The sequence below is a fragment of the Electrophorus electricus genome, chromosome 13 (assembly GCF_041902795.1).
Source record: "Electrophorus electricus isolate QZ-2024a chromosome 13, ASM4190279v1, whole genome shotgun sequence".
NCBI classification, from domain to species: Eukaryota; Metazoa; Chordata; class Actinopteri; order Gymnotiformes; family Gymnotidae; genus Electrophorus; species Electrophorus electricus.
In genome coordinates this window covers 22,704,087-22,721,446 of record NC_137509.1, presented here as the reverse complement: position 1 = coordinate 22,721,446, position 17,360 = coordinate 22,704,087, and the positions used below count along the sequence as shown (strand labels likewise).

General features: G+C 36.8%; 2 non-coding genes and 18 pseudogenes across 2 annotated transcripts; all 20 read right to left on the bottom strand.

The window, feature by feature from the left end:
- Positions 1-366: 366 nt before the first annotated feature.
- LOC145650099 (5S ribosomal RNA) lies at positions 367-485 on the bottom strand (annotated as a pseudogene).
- A 791-nt stretch (positions 486-1,276) lies between these two features.
- Positions 1,277-1,395, bottom strand: LOC145649148 (5S ribosomal RNA; annotated as a pseudogene).
- Positions 1,396-2,185: 790 nt separating this feature from the next.
- Positions 2,186-2,304, bottom strand: LOC145647293 (5S ribosomal RNA; annotated as a pseudogene).
- A 352-nt stretch (positions 2,305-2,656) lies between these two features.
- LOC145649730 (5S ribosomal RNA) lies at positions 2,657-2,775 on the bottom strand (annotated as a pseudogene).
- A 790-nt stretch (positions 2,776-3,565) lies between these two features.
- Positions 3,566-3,684, bottom strand: LOC145650352 (5S ribosomal RNA; annotated as a pseudogene).
- Positions 3,685-4,254: 570 nt separating this feature from the next.
- Positions 4,255-4,373, bottom strand: LOC145648235 (5S ribosomal RNA; annotated as a pseudogene).
- Positions 4,374-5,163: 790 nt separating this feature from the next.
- Positions 5,164-5,282, bottom strand: LOC145649769 (5S ribosomal RNA; annotated as a pseudogene).
- A 791-nt stretch (positions 5,283-6,073) lies between these two features.
- Positions 6,074-6,192, bottom strand: LOC145649722 (5S ribosomal RNA; annotated as a pseudogene).
- A 791-nt stretch (positions 6,193-6,983) lies between these two features.
- LOC145648726 (5S ribosomal RNA) lies at positions 6,984-7,102 on the bottom strand (annotated as a pseudogene).
- A 790-nt stretch (positions 7,103-7,892) lies between these two features.
- On the bottom strand, positions 7,893-8,011 carry LOC145650839 (5S ribosomal RNA; annotated as a pseudogene).
- Positions 8,012-8,802: 791 nt separating this feature from the next.
- On the bottom strand, positions 8,803-8,921 carry LOC145649780 (5S ribosomal RNA; annotated as a pseudogene).
- Positions 8,922-10,150: 1,229 nt separating this feature from the next.
- Positions 10,151-10,269, bottom strand: LOC145649145 (5S ribosomal RNA; annotated as a pseudogene).
- Positions 10,270-11,060: 791 nt separating this feature from the next.
- LOC145647462 (5S ribosomal RNA) lies at positions 11,061-11,179 on the bottom strand (annotated as a pseudogene).
- Positions 11,180-11,969: 790 nt separating this feature from the next.
- Positions 11,970-12,088, bottom strand: LOC145650334 (5S ribosomal RNA; annotated as a pseudogene).
- Positions 12,089-12,441: 353 nt separating this feature from the next.
- Positions 12,442-12,560, bottom strand: LOC145650164 (5S ribosomal RNA). Its single transcript, XR_014116670.1, has one exon. It is a non-coding gene; the product is annotated as a 5S ribosomal RNA (ribosomal RNA).
- Positions 12,561-13,350: 790 nt separating this feature from the next.
- Positions 13,351-13,469, bottom strand: LOC145644995 (5S ribosomal RNA; annotated as a pseudogene).
- A 352-nt stretch (positions 13,470-13,821) lies between these two features.
- Positions 13,822-13,940, bottom strand: LOC145650153 (5S ribosomal RNA). Its single transcript, XR_014116669.1, has one exon. It is a non-coding gene; the product is annotated as a 5S ribosomal RNA (ribosomal RNA).
- Positions 13,941-14,948: 1,008 nt separating this feature from the next.
- LOC145650156 (5S ribosomal RNA) lies at positions 14,949-15,067 on the bottom strand (annotated as a pseudogene).
- A 790-nt stretch (positions 15,068-15,857) lies between these two features.
- LOC145643861 (5S ribosomal RNA) lies at positions 15,858-15,976 on the bottom strand (annotated as a pseudogene).
- Positions 15,977-16,766: 790 nt separating this feature from the next.
- LOC145648038 (5S ribosomal RNA) lies at positions 16,767-16,885 on the bottom strand (annotated as a pseudogene).
- Positions 16,886-17,360: the final 475 nt, after the last annotated feature.

Sequence of the window (17,360 nt, the reverse complement as noted above, 5' to 3'; positions counted from 1 at the left end):
TCAGTTGCAGATTAAAGTAAAGTGATGCAACAAAAACTTACAGCATCTGCTATTCCCAGGTGCTAACAGATAGTTTTTTTAATTAATCACTGCATTTCACATCCTAGCATGTCATCTTGACAGTAAATTAAAGTGATTCAAGAGAAGCTTACGGCATCTCGTAGTCCAAGGTGCTAACAGATAGTTTTTGATGAATCACTGCACTTCACATTCAGGCATGTGAGTTGGAGAGTAAATGAAAGTGATGCAAAAAAAACTTACATCATCGGCTATTCCCAGGTGCTAACAGATAGTTTTTTTTTATTAATCACTGCACTTCACATTTGAGCATGTCAGCTTGAAAGTAAATTAAAGTGATGCAAGAAAAGCTTACAGCACCTGGTATTCCTAGGTAGGGTCCCACCTCAGTACTATCCAGGCCCAAACTTGCTTAGCTTCCAAGGTCAGATGAGATTGGGCATTCTCAAGCTGGTGTGCCCGCAAGCCTTAAACACTTACTCAAATTTCCTAATCATAGCAAATATGATCAAAGACCAATCTGACAATTTTTTTTATTAATCCCTGCACTTGACATTCTAGAATGTTATCTTGAATGTAAATTAAATGATGCAATAAAAGCTTACAACATCTGGTATACGGAGGCACTAACAGACAGTTTTTTGATGAATCACTGCACTTCACATTCAGGCATGTGAGTTGGAGAGTAAATGAAAGTGATGCAAAAAAAACGTACAGCATCTGCTATTCCCAGGTGCTAACCGATAGTTTGAGTTAATTAGTCACTGCACTTCAAATTTGAACATGATAGCTTGAACATAAATTAAAGGGATGCAATACAATCTTACAGCACCTGCTATTCCCTGGTACTAAAATATTTCTATTTAATCTGTACACTTCACATACAAGCTTGTCAGTTGCAGATTAAAGTAAAGTGATGCAACAAAAACTTACAGCATCTGCTATTCCCAGGTGCTAACAGATAGTTTTTTTAATTAATCACTGCATTTCACATCCTAGCATGTTATCTTGAATGTAAATTAAAGTGATTCAATAGAAGCTTACAGCATCTCGTAGTCCAAGGTGCTAACAGATAGTTTTTGATGAATCACTGCACTTCACATTCAGGCATGTGAGTTGGAGAGTAAATGAAAGTGATGCAAAAAAAACTTACAGCATCGGCTATTCCCAGGTGCTAACAGATAGTTTTTTTTTATTAATCACTGCACTTCACATTTCAGCATGTCAGCTTGAAAGTAAATTAAAGTGATGCAAGAAAAGCTTACAGCACCTGGTATTCCTAGGTAGGGTCCCACCTCAGTACTATCCAGGCCCAAACTTGCTTAGCTTCCAAAGTCAGATGCGATTGGGCGTTCTCAAGCTGGTGTGGCCGTAAGCCTTAAACACTTACTCAAATTTCCTAACCATAGCAAATATGATCAAAGACCAATCTGACAATTTTTTTTATTAATCCCTGCACTTGACATTCTAGATTGTTATCTTGAATGTAAATTAAATGATGCAATAAAAGCTTACAACATCTGGTATACGGAGGCGCTAACAGACAGTTTTTTGATGAATCACTGCACTTCACATTCAGGCATGTGAGTTGGAGAGTAAATGAAAGTGATGCAAAAAAAACGTACAGCATCTGCTATTCCCAGGTGCTAACCGATAGTTTGAGTTAATTATTCACTGCACTTCAAATTTGAACATGATAGCTTGAACATAAATTAAAGGGATGCAATACAATCTTACAGCACCTGCTATTCCCTGGTACTAAAATATTTCTATTTAATCTGTACACTTCACATACAAGCTTGTCAGTTGCAGATTAAAGTAAAGTGATGCAACAAAAACTTACAGCATCTGCTATTCCCAGGTGCTAACAGATAGTTTTTTTAATTAATCACTGCATTTCACATCCTAGCATGTTATCTTGAATGTAAATTAAAGTGATTCAATAGAAGCTTACAGCATCTCGTAGTCCAAGGTGCTAACAGATAGTTTTTGATGAATCACTGCACTTCACATTCAGGCATGTGAGTTGGAGAGTAAATGAAAGTGATGCAAAAAAAACTTACAGCATCGGCTATTCCCAGGTGCTAACAGATAGTTTTTTTTATTAATCACTGCACTTCACATTTCAGCATGTCAGCTTGAAAGTAAATTAAAGTGATGCAAGAAAAGCTTACAGCACCTGGTATTCCTAGGTAGGGTCCCACCTCAGTACTATCCAGGCCCAAACTTGCTTAGCTTCCAAGGTCAGATGCGATTGGGCGTTCTCAAGCTGGTGTGGCCGTAAGCCTTAAACACTTACACAAATTTCCTAATCATAGCAAATATGATCAAAGACCAATCTGACAATTTTTTTTATTAATCCCTGCACTTGACATTCTAGATTGTTATCTTGAATGTAAATTAAATGATGCAATAAAAGGTTACAACATCTGGTATACGGAGGCGCTAACAGACAGTTTTTTGATGAATCACTGCACTTCACATTCAGGCATGTGAGTTGGAGAGTAAATGAAAGTGATGCAAAAAAAACTTACAACATCGGCTATTCCCAGGTGCTAACAGATAGTTTTTTTTATTAATCACTGCACTTCACATTTGAGCATGTCATCTTGAAAGTAAATTAAAGTGATGCAAGAAAAGCTTACAGCACCTGGTATTCCTAGGTCGGGTCCCACCTCAGTACTATCCAGGCCCAAACTTGCTTAGCTTCTAAGGTCAGATGAGATTGGGCGTTCTCAAGCTGGTGTGGCCGTAAGCCTTAAACACTTACTCAAATTGCCTAATCATAGCAAATATGATCAAAGACCAATCTGACAATTTTTTTTATTAATCCCTGCACTTGACATTCTAGAATGTTATCTTGAATGTAAATTAAATGATGCAATAAAAGCTTACAACATCTGGTATACGGAGGCACTAACAGACAGTTTTTTGATGAATCACTGCACTTCACATTCAGGCATGTGAGTTGGAGAGTAAATGAAAGTGATGCAAAAAAAACGTACAGCATCTGCTATTCCCGTGTGCTAACAGATAGTTTGAGTTAATTATTCACTGCACTTCAAATTTGAACATGATAGCTTGAACATAAATTAAAGGGATGCAATACAATCTTGCAGCACCTGCTATTCCCTGGTACTAAAATATATCTATTTAATCTGTACACTTCACATAAAAGCTTGTCAGTTGCAGATTAAAGTAAAGTGATGCAACAAAAACTTACAGCATCTGCTATTCCCAGGTGCTAACAGATAGTTTTTTTAATTAATCACTGCATTTCACATCCTAGCATGTCATCTTGACAGTAAATTAAAGTGATTCAAGAGAAGTTTACAGCATCTCGTAGTCCAAGGTGCTAACAGATAGTTTTTGATGAATCACTGCACTTCACATTCAGGCATGTGAGTTGGAGAGTAAATGAAAGTGATGCAAAAAAAACTTACAGCATCGGCTATTCCCAGGTGCTAACAGATAGTTTTTTTTATTAATCACTGCACTTCACATTTGAGCATGTCAGCTTGAAAGTAAATTAAAGTGATGCAAGAAAAGCTCACAGCACCTGGTATTTCTAGGTAGGGTCCCACCTCAGTACTATCCAGGCCCAAACTTGCTTAGCTTCCAAGGTCAGATGAGATTGGGCGTTCTCAAGATGGTTTGGCCATAAGCCTTAAACACTTACTCAAATTGCCTAATCATAGCAAATATGATCAAAGACCAATCTGACAATTTTTTTTATTAATCCCTGCACTTGACATTCTAGAATGTTATCTTGAATGTAAATTAAATGATGCAATAAAAGCTTACAACATCTGGTATACGGAGGCACTAACAGACAGTTTTTTGATGAATCACTGCACTTCACATTCAGGCATGTGAGTTGGAGAGTAAATGAAAGTGATGCAAAAAAAACGTACAGCATCTGCTATTCCCAGGTGCTAACAGATAGTTTGAGTTAATTATTCACTGCACTTCAAATTTGAACATGATAGCTTGAACATAAATTAAAGGGATGCAATACAATCTTACAGCACCTGCTATTCCCTGGTACTAAAATATTTCTATTTAATCTGTACACTTCACATACAAGCTTGTCAGTTGCAGATTAAAGTAAAGTGATGCAACAAAAACTTACAGCATCTGCTATTCCCAGGTGCTAACAGATAGTTTTTTTTATTAATCACTGCACTTCACATTTGAGCATGTCAGCTTGAAAGTAAATTAAAGTGATGCAAGAAAAGCTTACAGCACCCGGTATTCCTAGGTAGGGTCCCACCTCAGTACTATCCAGGCCCAAACTTGCTTAGCTTCCAAGGTCAGATGAGATTGGGCGTTCTCAAGCTGGCGTGGCCGTAAGCCTTAAACACTTACTCAAATTTCCTAATCATAGCAAATATGATCAAAGACCAATCTGACAATTTTTTTTATTAATCCCTGCACTTGACATTCTAGAATGTTATCTTGAATGTAAATTAAATGATGCAATAAAAGCTTACAACATCTGGTATACGGAGGCACTAACAGACAGTTTTTTGATGAATCACTGCACTTCACATTCAGGCATGTGAGTTGGAGAGTAAATGAAAGTGATGCAAAAAAAACGTACAGCATCTGCTATTCCCAGGTGCTAACAGATAGTTTGAGTTAATTATTCACTGCACTTCAAATTTGAACATGATAGCTTGAACATAAATTAAAGGGATGCAATACAATCTTACAGCACCTGCTATTCCCTGGTACTAAAATATTTCTATTTAATCTGTACACTTCACATAAAAGCTTGTCAGTTGCAGATTAAAGTAAAGTGATGCAACAAAAACTTACAGAATCTGCTATTCCCAGGTGCTAACAGATAGTTTTTTTAATTAATCACTGCATTTCACATCCTAGCATGTCATCTTGACAGTAAATTAAAGTGTATCAAGAGAAGCTTACAGCATCTCGTAGTCCAAGGTGCTAACAGATAGTTTTTGATGAATCACTGCACTTCACATTCAGGCATGTGAGTTGGAGAGTAAATGAAAGTGATGCAAAAAAAACTTACAGCATCGGCTATTCCCAGGTGCTAACAGATAGTTTTTTTTATTAATCACTGCACTTCACATTTGAGCATGTCAGCTTGAAAGTAAATTAAAGTGATGCAAGAAAAGCTTACAGCACCTGGTATTCCTAGGTAGGGTCCCACCTCAGTACTATCCAGAACCAAACTTGCTTAGCTTCCAAGGTCAGATGAGATTGGGCGTTCTCAAGCTGGTGTGGCCGTAAGCCTTAAAGACTTACTCAAATTGCCTAATCATAGCAAATATGATCAAAGACCAATCTGACAATGTTTTTTATTAATCCCTGCACTTGACATTCTAGAATGTTATCTTGAATGTAAATTAAATGATGCAATAAAAGCTTACAACATCTGGTATACGGAGGCACTAACAGACAGTTTTTTGATGAATCACTGCACTTCACATTCAGGCATGTGAGTTGGAGAGTAAATGAAAGTGATGCAAAAAAAACGTACAACATCTGCTATTCCCAGGTGCTAACAGATAGTTTGAGTTAATTATTCACTACACTTCAAATTTGAACATGATAGCTTGAACATAAATTAAAGGGATGCAATACAATCTTACAGCACCTGCTATTCCCTGGTACTAAAATATTTCTATTTAATCTGTACACTTCACATACAAGCTTGTCAGTTGCAGATTAAAGTAAAGTGATGCAACAAAAACTTACAGCATCTGCTATTCCCAGGTGCTAACAGATAGTTTTTTTTATTAATCACTGCACTTCACATCCTAGCATGTCATCTTGAAAGTAAATTAAAGTGATGCAAGAGAAGCTTACAGCATCTCGTAGTCCAAGGTGCTAACAGATAGTTTTTTGATGAATCACTGCACTTCACATTCAGGCATGTGAGTTGGAGAGTAAATGAAAGTGATGCAAAAAAAACTTACAGTATCTGCTATTCCCAGGTGCTAACAGATAGTTTTTTTTATTAATCACTGCACTTTACATTTGAGCATGTCAGCTTGAAAGTAAATTAAAGTGATGCAAGAAAAGCTTACAGCACCTGGTATTCCTAGGTAGGGTCCCACCTCAGTACTATCCAGCCCCAAACTTGCTTAGCTTCCAAGGTCAGATGAGATTGGGCGTTCTCAAGCCGGTGTGGCCGTAAGCCTTAAACACTTACTCAAATTGCCTAATCATAGCAAATATGATCAAAGACCAATCTGACAATTTTTTTTATTAATCCCTGCACTTGACATTCTAGAATGTTATCTTGAATGTAAATTAAATGATGCAATAAAAGCTTACAACATCTGGTATACGGAGGCACTAACAGACAGTTTTTTTGATGAATCACTGCACTTCACATTCAGGCATGTGATTTGGAGAGTAAATGAAAGTGATGCAAAAAAAACTTACAGCATCTGCTATTCCCAGGTGCTAACAGATAGTTTGAGTTAATTATTCACTGCACTTCAAATTTGAACATGATAGCTTGAACATAAATTAAAGGGATGCAATACAATCTTACAGCACCTGCTATTCCCTGGTACTAAAATATTTCTATTTAATCTGTACACTTCACATACAAGCTTGTCAGTTGCAGATTAAAGTAAAGTGATGCAACAAAAACTTACAGCATCTGCTATTCCCAGGTGCTAACAAATAGTTTTTTTAATTAATCACTGCATTTCACATCCTAGCATGTCATCTTGACAGTAAATTAAAGTGATTCAAGAGAAGCTTACAGCATCTCGTAGTCCAAGGTGCTAACAGATAGTTTTTGATGAATCACTGCACTTCACATTCAGGCATGTGAGTTGGAGAGTAAATGAAAGTGATGCAAAAAAAACTTACAGCATCGGCTATTCCCAGGTGCTAACAGATAGTTTTTTTTATTAATCACTGCACTTCACATTTGAGCATGTCAGCTTGAAAGTAAATTAAAGTGATGCAAGAAAATCTTACAGCACCTGGTATTCCTAGGTAGGCTCCCACCTCAGTACTATCCAGGCCCAAACTTGCTTAGCTTCCAAGGTCAGAGGAGATTGGGCGTTCTCAAGCTGGTGTGGCCGTAAGCCTTAAACACTTACTCAAATTGCCTAATCATAGCAAATATGATCAAAGTCCAATCTGACAATTTTTTTTATTAATCCCTACACTTGACATTCTAGAATGTTATCTTGAATGTAAATTAAATGATGCAATAAAAGCTTACAACATCTGGTATACGGAGGCACTAACAGACAGTTTTTTGATGAATCACTGCACTTCACATTCAGGCATGTGAGTTGGAGAGTAAATGAAAGTGATGCAAAAAAAACGTACAACATCTGCTATTCCCAGGTGCTAACAGATAGTTTGAGTTAATTATTCACTACACTTCAAATTTGAACATGATAGCTTGAACATAAATTAAAGGGATGCAATACAATCTTACAGCACCTGCTATTCCCTGGTACTAAAATATTTCTATTTAATCTGTACACTTCACATACAAGCTTGTCAGTTGCAGATTAAAGTAAAGTGATGCAACAAAAACTTACAGCATCTGCTATTCCCAGGTGCTAACAGATAGTTTTTTTTATTAATCACTGCATTTCACATCCTAGCATGTCATCTTGACAGTAAATTAAAGTGATTCAAGAGAAGCTTACAGCATCTCGTAGTCCAACGTGCTAACAGGTAGTTTTTGATGAATCACTGCCCTTCACATTCAGGCATGTGAGTTGGAGAGTAAATGAAAGTGATGCAAAAAAACCTGACAGCATCGGCTATTCCCAGGTGCTAACAGATAGTTTTTTTTATTAATCACTGCACTTCACATTTGAGCATGTCAGCTTGAAAGTAAATTAAAGTGATGCAAGAAAAGCTTACAGCACCTGGTATTTCTAGGTAGAGTCCCACCTCAGTATTATCCAGGCCCAAACTTGCTTAGCTTCCAAGGTCAGAGGAGATTGGGCGTTCTCAAGCTGGTGTGGCCGTAAGCCTTAAACTCTTACTCAAATTGCCTAATCATAGCAAATATGATCAAAGACCAATCTGACAATTTTTTTCATTAATCCCTGCACTTGACATTCTAGAATGTTATCTTGAATGTAAATTAAATGATGCAATAAAAGCTTACAACATCTGGTATACGGAGGCACTAACAGACAGTTTTTTGATGAATCACTGCACTTCACATTCAGGCATGTGAGTTGGAGAGTAAATGAAAGTGATGCAAAAAAAACGTACGGCATCTGCTATTCCCAGGTGCTAACCGATAGTTTGAGTTAATTATTCACTGCACTTCAAATTTGAACATGATATCTTGAACATAAATTAAAGGGATGCAATACAATCTTACAGCACCTGCTATTCCCTGGTACTAAAATATTTCTATTTAATCTGTACACTTCACATACAAGCTTGTCAGTTGCAGATTAAAGTAAAGTGATGCAACAAAAACTTACAGCATCTGCTATTCCCAGGTGCTAACAGATAGTTTTTTTAATTAATCACTGCATTTCACATCCTAGCATGTCATCTTGACAGTAAATTAAAGTGATTCAAGAGAAGCTTACAGCATCTCATAGTCCAAGGTGCTAACAGATAGTTTTTGATGAATCACTGCACTTCACATTCAGGCATGTGAGTTGGAGAGTAAATGAAAGTGATGCAAAAAAAAACTTACAGCATCGGCTATTCCCAGGTGCTAACAGATAGTTTTTTTTATTAATCACTGCACTTCACATTTGAGCATGTCAGCTTGAAAGTAAATTAAAGTGATGCAAGAAAAGCTTACAGCACCTGGTATTCGTAGGTAGGCTCCCACCTCAGTACTATCCAGGCCCAAACTTGCTTAGCTTCCAAGGTCAGATGACATTGGGCGTTCTCAAGCTGGTGTGGCCGTAAGCCTTAAACACTTACTCAAATTGCCTAATCATAGCAAATATGATCAAAGACCAATCTGACAATTTTTTTTATTAATCCCTGCACTTGACATTCTAGAATGTTATCTTGAATGTAAATTAAATGATGCAATAAAAGCTTACAACATCTGGTATACGGAGGCACTAACAGACAGTTTTTTGATGAATCACTGCACTTCACATTCAGGCATGTGAGTTGGAGAGTAAATGAAAGTGATGCAAAAAAAACGTACAACATCTGCTATTCCCAGGTGCTAACAGATAGTTTGAGTTAATTATTCACTACACTTCAAATTTGAACATGATAGCTTGAACATAAATTAAAGGGATGCAATACAATCTTACAGCACCTGATATTCCCTGGTACTAAAATATTTCTATTTAATCTGTACACTTCACATACAAGCTTGTCAGTTGCAGATTAAAGTAAAGTGATGCAACAAAAACTTACAGCATCTGCCATTCCCAGGTGCTAACAGATAGTTTTTTTAATTAATCACTGCATTTCACATCCTAGCATGTCATCTTGACAGTAAATTAAAGTGATTCAAGGGAAGCTTACAGCATCTCGTAGTCCAAGGTGCTAACAGGTAGTTTTTGATGAATCACTGCACTTCACATTCAGGCATGTGAGTTGGAGAGTAAATGAAAGTGATGCAAAAAAAACTTACAGCATCTGCTATTCCCAGGTGCTAACAGATAGTTTGAGTTAATTATTCACTGCACTTCAAATTTGAACATGATAGCTTGAACATAAATTAAAGGGATGCAATACAATCTTACAGCACCTGCTATTCCCTGGTACTAAAATATTTCTATTTAATCTGTACACTTCACATACAAGCTTGTCAGTTGCAGATTAAAGTAAAGTGATGCAAGAAAAATTTACAGCATCTTCTATTCCCAGGTGCTAACAGATAGTTTTTTTTAATTAATCACTGCATTTCACATCCTAGCATGTCATCTTGACAGTAAATTAAAGTGATTCAAGAGAAGCTTACAGCATCTCGTAGTCCAAGGTGCTAACAGATAGTTTTTGATGAATCACTGCACTTCACATTCAGGCATGTGAGTTGGAGAGTAATTGAAAGTGATGCAAAAAAAACTTACAGCATCTGCTATTCCCAGGTGTTAACAGATAGTTTTTTTTATTAATCATTGCACTTCACATTTGAGCATGTCAGCTTGAAAGTAAATTAAAGTGATGCAAGGAAAGCTTACAGCACCTGGTATTCCTAGGTAGGGTCCCACCTCAGTAATATTCAGGCCCAAACTTGCTTAGCTTCCAAGGTCAGATGAGATTGGGCGTTCTCAAGCTGGTGTGGCCGTAAGCCTTAAACACTTACTCAAATTGCCTAATCATAGCAAATATGATCAAAGACCAATCTGACAATTTTTTTTATTAATCCCTGCACTTGACATTCTAGAATGTTATCTTGAATGTAAATTAAATGATGCAATAAAAGCTTACAACATCTGGTATACGGAGGCACTAACAGACAGTTTTTTGATGAATCACTGCACTTCACATTCAGGCATGTGAGTTGGAGAGTAAATGAAAGTGATGCAAAAAAAAATTACAGCATCTGCTATTCCCAGGTGCTAACAGATAGTTTGAGTTAATTATTCACTGCACTTCAAATTTGAACATGATAGCTTGAACATAAATTAAAGGGATGCAATACAATCTTACAGCACCTGCTATTCCCTGGTACTAAAATATTTCTATTTAATCTGTACACTTCACATACAAGCTTGTCAGTTGCAGATTAAAGTAAAGTGATGCAACAAAAATTTACAGCATCTGCTATTCCCAGGTGCTAACAGATAGTTTTTTTAATTAATCACTGCATTTCACATCCTAGCATGTCATCTTGACAGTAAATTAAAGTGATTCAAGAGAAGCTTACAGCATCTCGTAGTCCAAGGTGCTAACAGATATTTTTTTGATGAATAACTGCACTTCACATTCAGGCATGTGAGTTGGAGAGTAAATGAAAGTGATGCAAAAAAAACTTACAGCATCTGCTATTCCCAGGTGTTAACAGATAGTTTTTTTTATTAATCACTGCACTTCACATTTGAGCATGTCAGCTTGAAAGTAAATTAAAGTGATGCAAGAAAAGCTTACAGCACCTGGTATTCCTAGTTAGGGTCCCACCTCAGTACTATCCAGGCCCAAACTTGCTTAGCTTCCAAGGTCAGATGAGATTGGGCGTTCTCAAGCTGGTGTGGCCGTAAGCCTTAAACACTTACTCAAATTGCCTAATCATAGCAAATATGATCAAAGACCAATCTGACAATTTTTTTTATTAATCCCTGCACTTGACATTCTAGAATGTTATCTTGAATGTAAATTAAATGATGCAATAAAAGCTTACAACATCTGGTATACGGAGGCACTAACAGACAGTTTTTTGATGAATCACTGCACTTCACATTCAGGCATGTGAGTTGGAGAGTAAATGAAAGTGATGCAAAAAAAACATACAGCATCTGCTATTCCCAGGTGCTAACAGATAGTTTGAGTTAATTATTCACTGCACTTCAAATTTGAACATGATAGCTTGAACATAAATTAAAGGGATGCAATACAATCTTACAGCACCTGCTATTCCCTGGTACTAAAATATTTCTATTTAATCTGTACACTTCACATACAAGCTTGTCAGTTGCAGATTAAAGTAAAGTGATGCAACAAAAACTTACAGCATCTTCTATTCCCAGGTGCTAACAGATAGTTTTTTTAATTAATCACTGCATTTCACATCCTAGCATGTCATCTTGACAGTAAATTAAAGTGATTCAAGAGAAGCTTACAGCATCTCGTAGTCCAAGGTGCTAACAGATAGTTTTTGATGAATCACTGCACTTCACATTCAGGCATGTGAGTTGGAGAGTAAATGAAAGTGATGCAAAAAAAACTTACAGCACCGGCTATTCCCAGGTGCTAATAGATAGTTTTTTTTATTAATCACTGCACTTCACATTTGAGCATGTCAGCTTGAAAGTAAATTAAAGTGATGCAAGAAAAGCTTACAGCACCTGGTATTCCTAGGTAGAGTCCCACCTCAGTACAATCCAGGACCAAACTTGCTTAGCTTCCAAGGTCAGATGAGATTGGGCGTTCTCAAGCTGGTGTGGCCGTCAGCCTTAAGCACTTACTCAAATTGCCTAATCATAGCAAATATGATCAAAGACCAATCTGACAATTTTTTTTATTAATCCCTGCACTTGACATTCTAGAATGTTATCTTGAATGTAAATTAAATGATGCAATAAAAGCTTACAACATCTGGTATACGGAGGCACTAACAGACAGTTTTTTGATGAATCACTGCACTTCACATTCAGGCATGTGAGTTGGAGAGTAAATGAAAGTGATGCAAAAAAAAACTTACAGCATCGGCTATTCCCAGGTGCTAACAGATAGTTTTTTTTATTAATCACTGCACTTCACATTTGAGCATGTCAGCTTGAAAGTAAATTAAAGTGATGCAAGAAAAGCTTACAGCACCTGGTATTCCTAGGTAGGGTCCCACCTCAGTACTATCCAGGCCCAAACTTGCTTAGCTTCCAAGGTCAGATGAGATTGGGCGTTCTCAAGCTGGTGTGGCCGTAAGCCTTAAACACTTACTCAAATTGCCTAATCATAGCAAATATGATCAAAGACCAATCTGACAATTTTTTTTATTAATCCCTGCACTTGACATTCTAGAATGTTATCTTGAATGTAATTAAATGATGCAATAAAAGCTTACAACATCTGGTATACGGAGGCACTAACAGACAGTTTTTTGATGAATCACTGCACTTCACATTCAGGCATGTGAGTTGGAGAGTAAATGAAAGTGATGCAAAAAAAACTTACAGCATCTGCTATTCCCAGGTGCTAACAGATAGTTTGAGTTAATTATTCACTGCACTTCAAATTTGAACATGATAGCTTGAACATAAATTAAAGGGATGCAATACAATCTTACAGCACCTGCTATTCCCTGGTACTAAAATATTTCTATTTAATCTGTACACTTCACATACAAGCTTGTCAGTTGCAGATTAAAGTAAAGTGATGCAACAAAAACTTACAGCATCTGCTATTCCCAGGTGCTAACAGATAGTTTTTTTAATTAATCACTGCATTTCACATCCTAGCATGTCATCTTGACAGTAAATTAAAGTGATTCAAGAGAAGCTTACAGCATCTCGTAGTCCAAGGTGCTAACAGATAGTTTTTGATGAATCACTGCACTTCACATTCAGGCATGTGAGTTGGAGAGTAAATGAAAGTGATGCAAAAAAAACTTACAGCATCGGCTATTCCCAGGTGCTAACAGATAGTTTTTTTTTATTAATCACTGCACTTCACATTTGAGCATGTCAGCTTGAAAGTAAATTAAAGTGATGCAAGAAAAGCTTACAGAACCTGGTATTCCTAGGTAGAGTCACACCTCAGTACTATCCAGGCCCAAACTTGCTTAGCTTCCAAGGTAAGATGAGATTGGGCGTTCTCAAGCTGGTGTGGCCGTAAGCCTTAAGTACTTACTCAAATTGCCTAATCATAGCAAATATGATCAAAGACCAATCTGACAATTTTTTTTATTAATCCCTGCACTTGACATTCTAGAATGTTATCTTGAATGTAAATTAAATGATGCAATAAAAGCTTACAACATCTGGTATACGGAGGCACTAACAGACAGTTTTTTGATGAATCACTGCACTTCACATTCAGGCATGTGAGTTGGAGAGTAAATGAAAGTGATGCAAAAAAAACTTACAACATCGGCTATTCCCAGGTGCTAACAGATAGTTTTTTTTATTAATCACTGCACTTCACATTTGAGCATGTCAGCTTGAAAGTAAATTAAAGTGATGCAAGAAAAGCTTACAGCACCTGGTATTCCTAGGTAGGGTCCCACCTCAGTACTATCCAGGCCCAAACTTGCTTAGCTTCCAAGGTCAGATGAGATTGGGCGTTCTCAAGCTGGTGTGGCCGTAAGCCTTAAACCCTTACTCAAATTTCCTAATCATAGCAAATATGATCAAAGACCAATCTGACAATTTTTTTTATTAATCCCTGCACTTGACATTCTAGAATGATATCTTGAATGTAAATTAAATGATGCAATAAAAGCTTACAACATCTGGTATACGGAGGCACTAACAGACAGTTTTTTGATGAATCACTGCACTTCACATTCAGGCATGTGAGTTGGAGAGTAAATGAGAGTGATGCAAAAAAAACGTACAGCATCTGCTATTCCCAGGTGCTAACAGATAGTTTGAGTTAATTATTCACTGCACTTCAAATTTGAACATGATAGCTTGAACATAAATTAAAGGGATGCAATACAATCTTACAGCACCTGCTATTCCCTGGTACTAAAATATTTCTATTTAATCTGTACACTTCACATACAAGCTTGTCAGTTGCAGATTAAAGTAAAGTGATGCAACAAAAACTTACAGCATCTGCTATTCCCAGGTGCTAACAGATAGTTTTTTTAATTAATCACTGCATTTCACATCCTAGCATGTCATCTTGACAGTAAATTAAAGTGATTCAAGAGAAGCTTACAGCATCTCGTAGTCCAAGGTGCTAACAGATAGTTTTTGATGAATCACTGCACTTCACATTCAGGCATGTGAGTTGGAGAGTAAATGAAAGTGATGCAAAAAAAACTTACAGCATCTGCTATTCCCAGGTGCTAACAGATAGTTTGAGTTAATTATTCACTGCACTTCAAATTTGAACATGATAGCTTGAACATAAATTAAAGGGATGCAATACAATCTTACAGCACCTGCTATTCCCTGGTACTAAAATATTTCTATTTAATCTGTACACTTCACATACAAGCTTGTCAGTTGCAGATTAAAGTAAAGTGATGCAACAAAAACTTACAGCATCTGCTATTCCCAGGTGCTAATAGATAGTTTTTTTTATTAATCACTGCACTTCACATTTGAGCATGTCAGCTTGAAAGTAAATTAAAGTGATGCAAGAAAAGCTTACAGCACCTGGTATTCCTAGGTAGGGTCCCACCTCAGTACTATCCAGGCCCAAATTTGCTTAGCTTCCAAGGTCAGATGAGATTGGGCATTCTCAAGCTGGCGTGGCCGTAAGCCTTAAACGCTTACTCAATTTGCCTAATCATAGCAAATATGATCAAAGACCAATCTGACAATTTTTTTTATTAATCCCTGCAATTGACATTCTACAATGTTATCTTGAATGTAAATTAAATGATGCAATAAAAGCTTACAACATCTGGTATACGGAGGCACTAACAGACAGTTTTTTGATGAATCACTGCACTTCACATTCAGGCATGTGAGTTGGAGAGTAAATGAAAGTGATGCAAAAAAAACTTACAGCATCGGCTATTCCCAGGTGCTAACAGATAGTTTGAGTTAATTATTCACTGCACTTCAAATTTGAACATGATAGCTTGAACATAAATTAAAGGGATGCAATACAATCATACAGCACCTGCTATTCCCTGGTACTAAAATATTTCTATTTAATCTGTACACTTCGCATACAAGCTTGTCAGTTGCAGATTAAAGTAAAGTGATGCAACAAAAACTTACAGCATCTGCTATTCCCAGGTGCTAACAGATAGTTTTTTTAATTAATCACTGCATTTCACATCCTAGCATGTCATCTTGACAGTAAATTAAAGTGATTCAAGAGAAGCTTACAGCATCTCGTAGTCCAAGGTGCTAACAGATAGTTTTTGATGAATCACTGCACTTCACATTCAGGCATGTGAGTTGGAGAGTAAATGAAAGTGATGCAAAAAAAACTTACAGCATCGGCTATTCCCAGGTGCTAACAGATAGATTTTTTTATTAATCACTGCACTTCACATTTGAGCATGTCAGCTTGAAAGTAAATTAAAGTGATGCAAGAAAAGCTTACAGCACCTGGTATTCCTAGGTAGGGTCCCACCTCAATACTATCCAGGCCCAAACTTGCTTAGCTTCCAAAGTCAGATGAGAGTGGGCGTTCTCAAGCTGGTGTGGCCGTAAGCCTTAAACACTTACTCAAATTTCCTAATCATAGCAAATATGATCAAAGACCAATCTGACAATTTTTTTTATTAATCCCTGCACTTGACATTCTAGAATGTTATCTTCAATGTAAATTAAATGATGCAATAAAAGCTTACAACATCTGGTATACGGAGGCACTAACAGACAGTTTTTTGATGAATCACTGCACTTCACATTCAGGCATGTGAGTTGGAGAGTAAATGAAAGTGATGCAAAAAAAACGTACAGCATCTGCTATTCCCAGGTGCTAACAGATAGTTTGAGTTAATTATTCACTGCACTTCAAATTTGAACATGATAGCTTGAACATAAATTAAAGGGATGCAATACAATCTTACAGCACCTGCTATTCCCTGGTACTAAAATATTTCTATTTAATCTGTACACTTCACATACAAGCTTGTCAGTTGCAGATTAAAGTAAAGTGATGCAACAAAAACTTACAGCATCTGCTATTCCCAGGTGCTAACAGATAGTTTTTTTAATTAATCACTGCATTTCACATCCTAGCATGTCATCTTGACAGTAAATTAAAGTGATTCAAGAGAACCTTACAGCATCTCGTAGTCCAAGGTGCTAACAGATAGTTTTTGATGAATCACTGCACTTCACATTCAGGCATGTGAGTTGGAGAGTAAATGAAAGTGATGCAAAAAAAACTTACAGTATCGGCTATTCCCAGGTGCTAACAGATAGATTTTTTTATTAATCACTGCACTTCACATTTGAGCATGTCAGCTTGAAAGTAAATTAAAGTGATGCAAGAAAAGCTTACAGCACCTGGTATTCCTAGGTAGGGTCCCACCTCAATACTATCCAGGCCCAAACTTGCTTAGCTTCCAAGGTCAGATGAGATTGGGCGTTCTCAAGCTGGTGTGGCCGTAAGCCTTAAACACTTACTCAAATTTCCTAATCATAGCAAATATGATCAAAGACCAATCTGACAATTTTTTTTATTAATCCCTGCACTTGACATTCTAGAATGTTATCTTGAATGTAAATTAAATGATGCAATAAAAGCTTACAAAATCTGGTATACGGAGGCACTAACAGACAGTTTTTTGATGAATCACTGCACTTCACATTCAGGCATGTGAGTTGGAGAGTAAATGAAAGTGATGCAAAAAAAACGTACAGCATCTGCTATTCCCAGGTGCTAACAGATAGTTTGAGTTAATTATTCACTGCACTTCAAATTTGAACATGATAGCTTGAACATAAATTAAAGGGATGCAATACAATCTTACAGCACCTGCTATTCCCTGGTACTAAAATATTTCTATTTAATCTGTACACTTCACATACAAGCTTGTCAGTTGCAGATTAAAGTAAAGTGATGCAACAAAAACTTACAGCATCTGC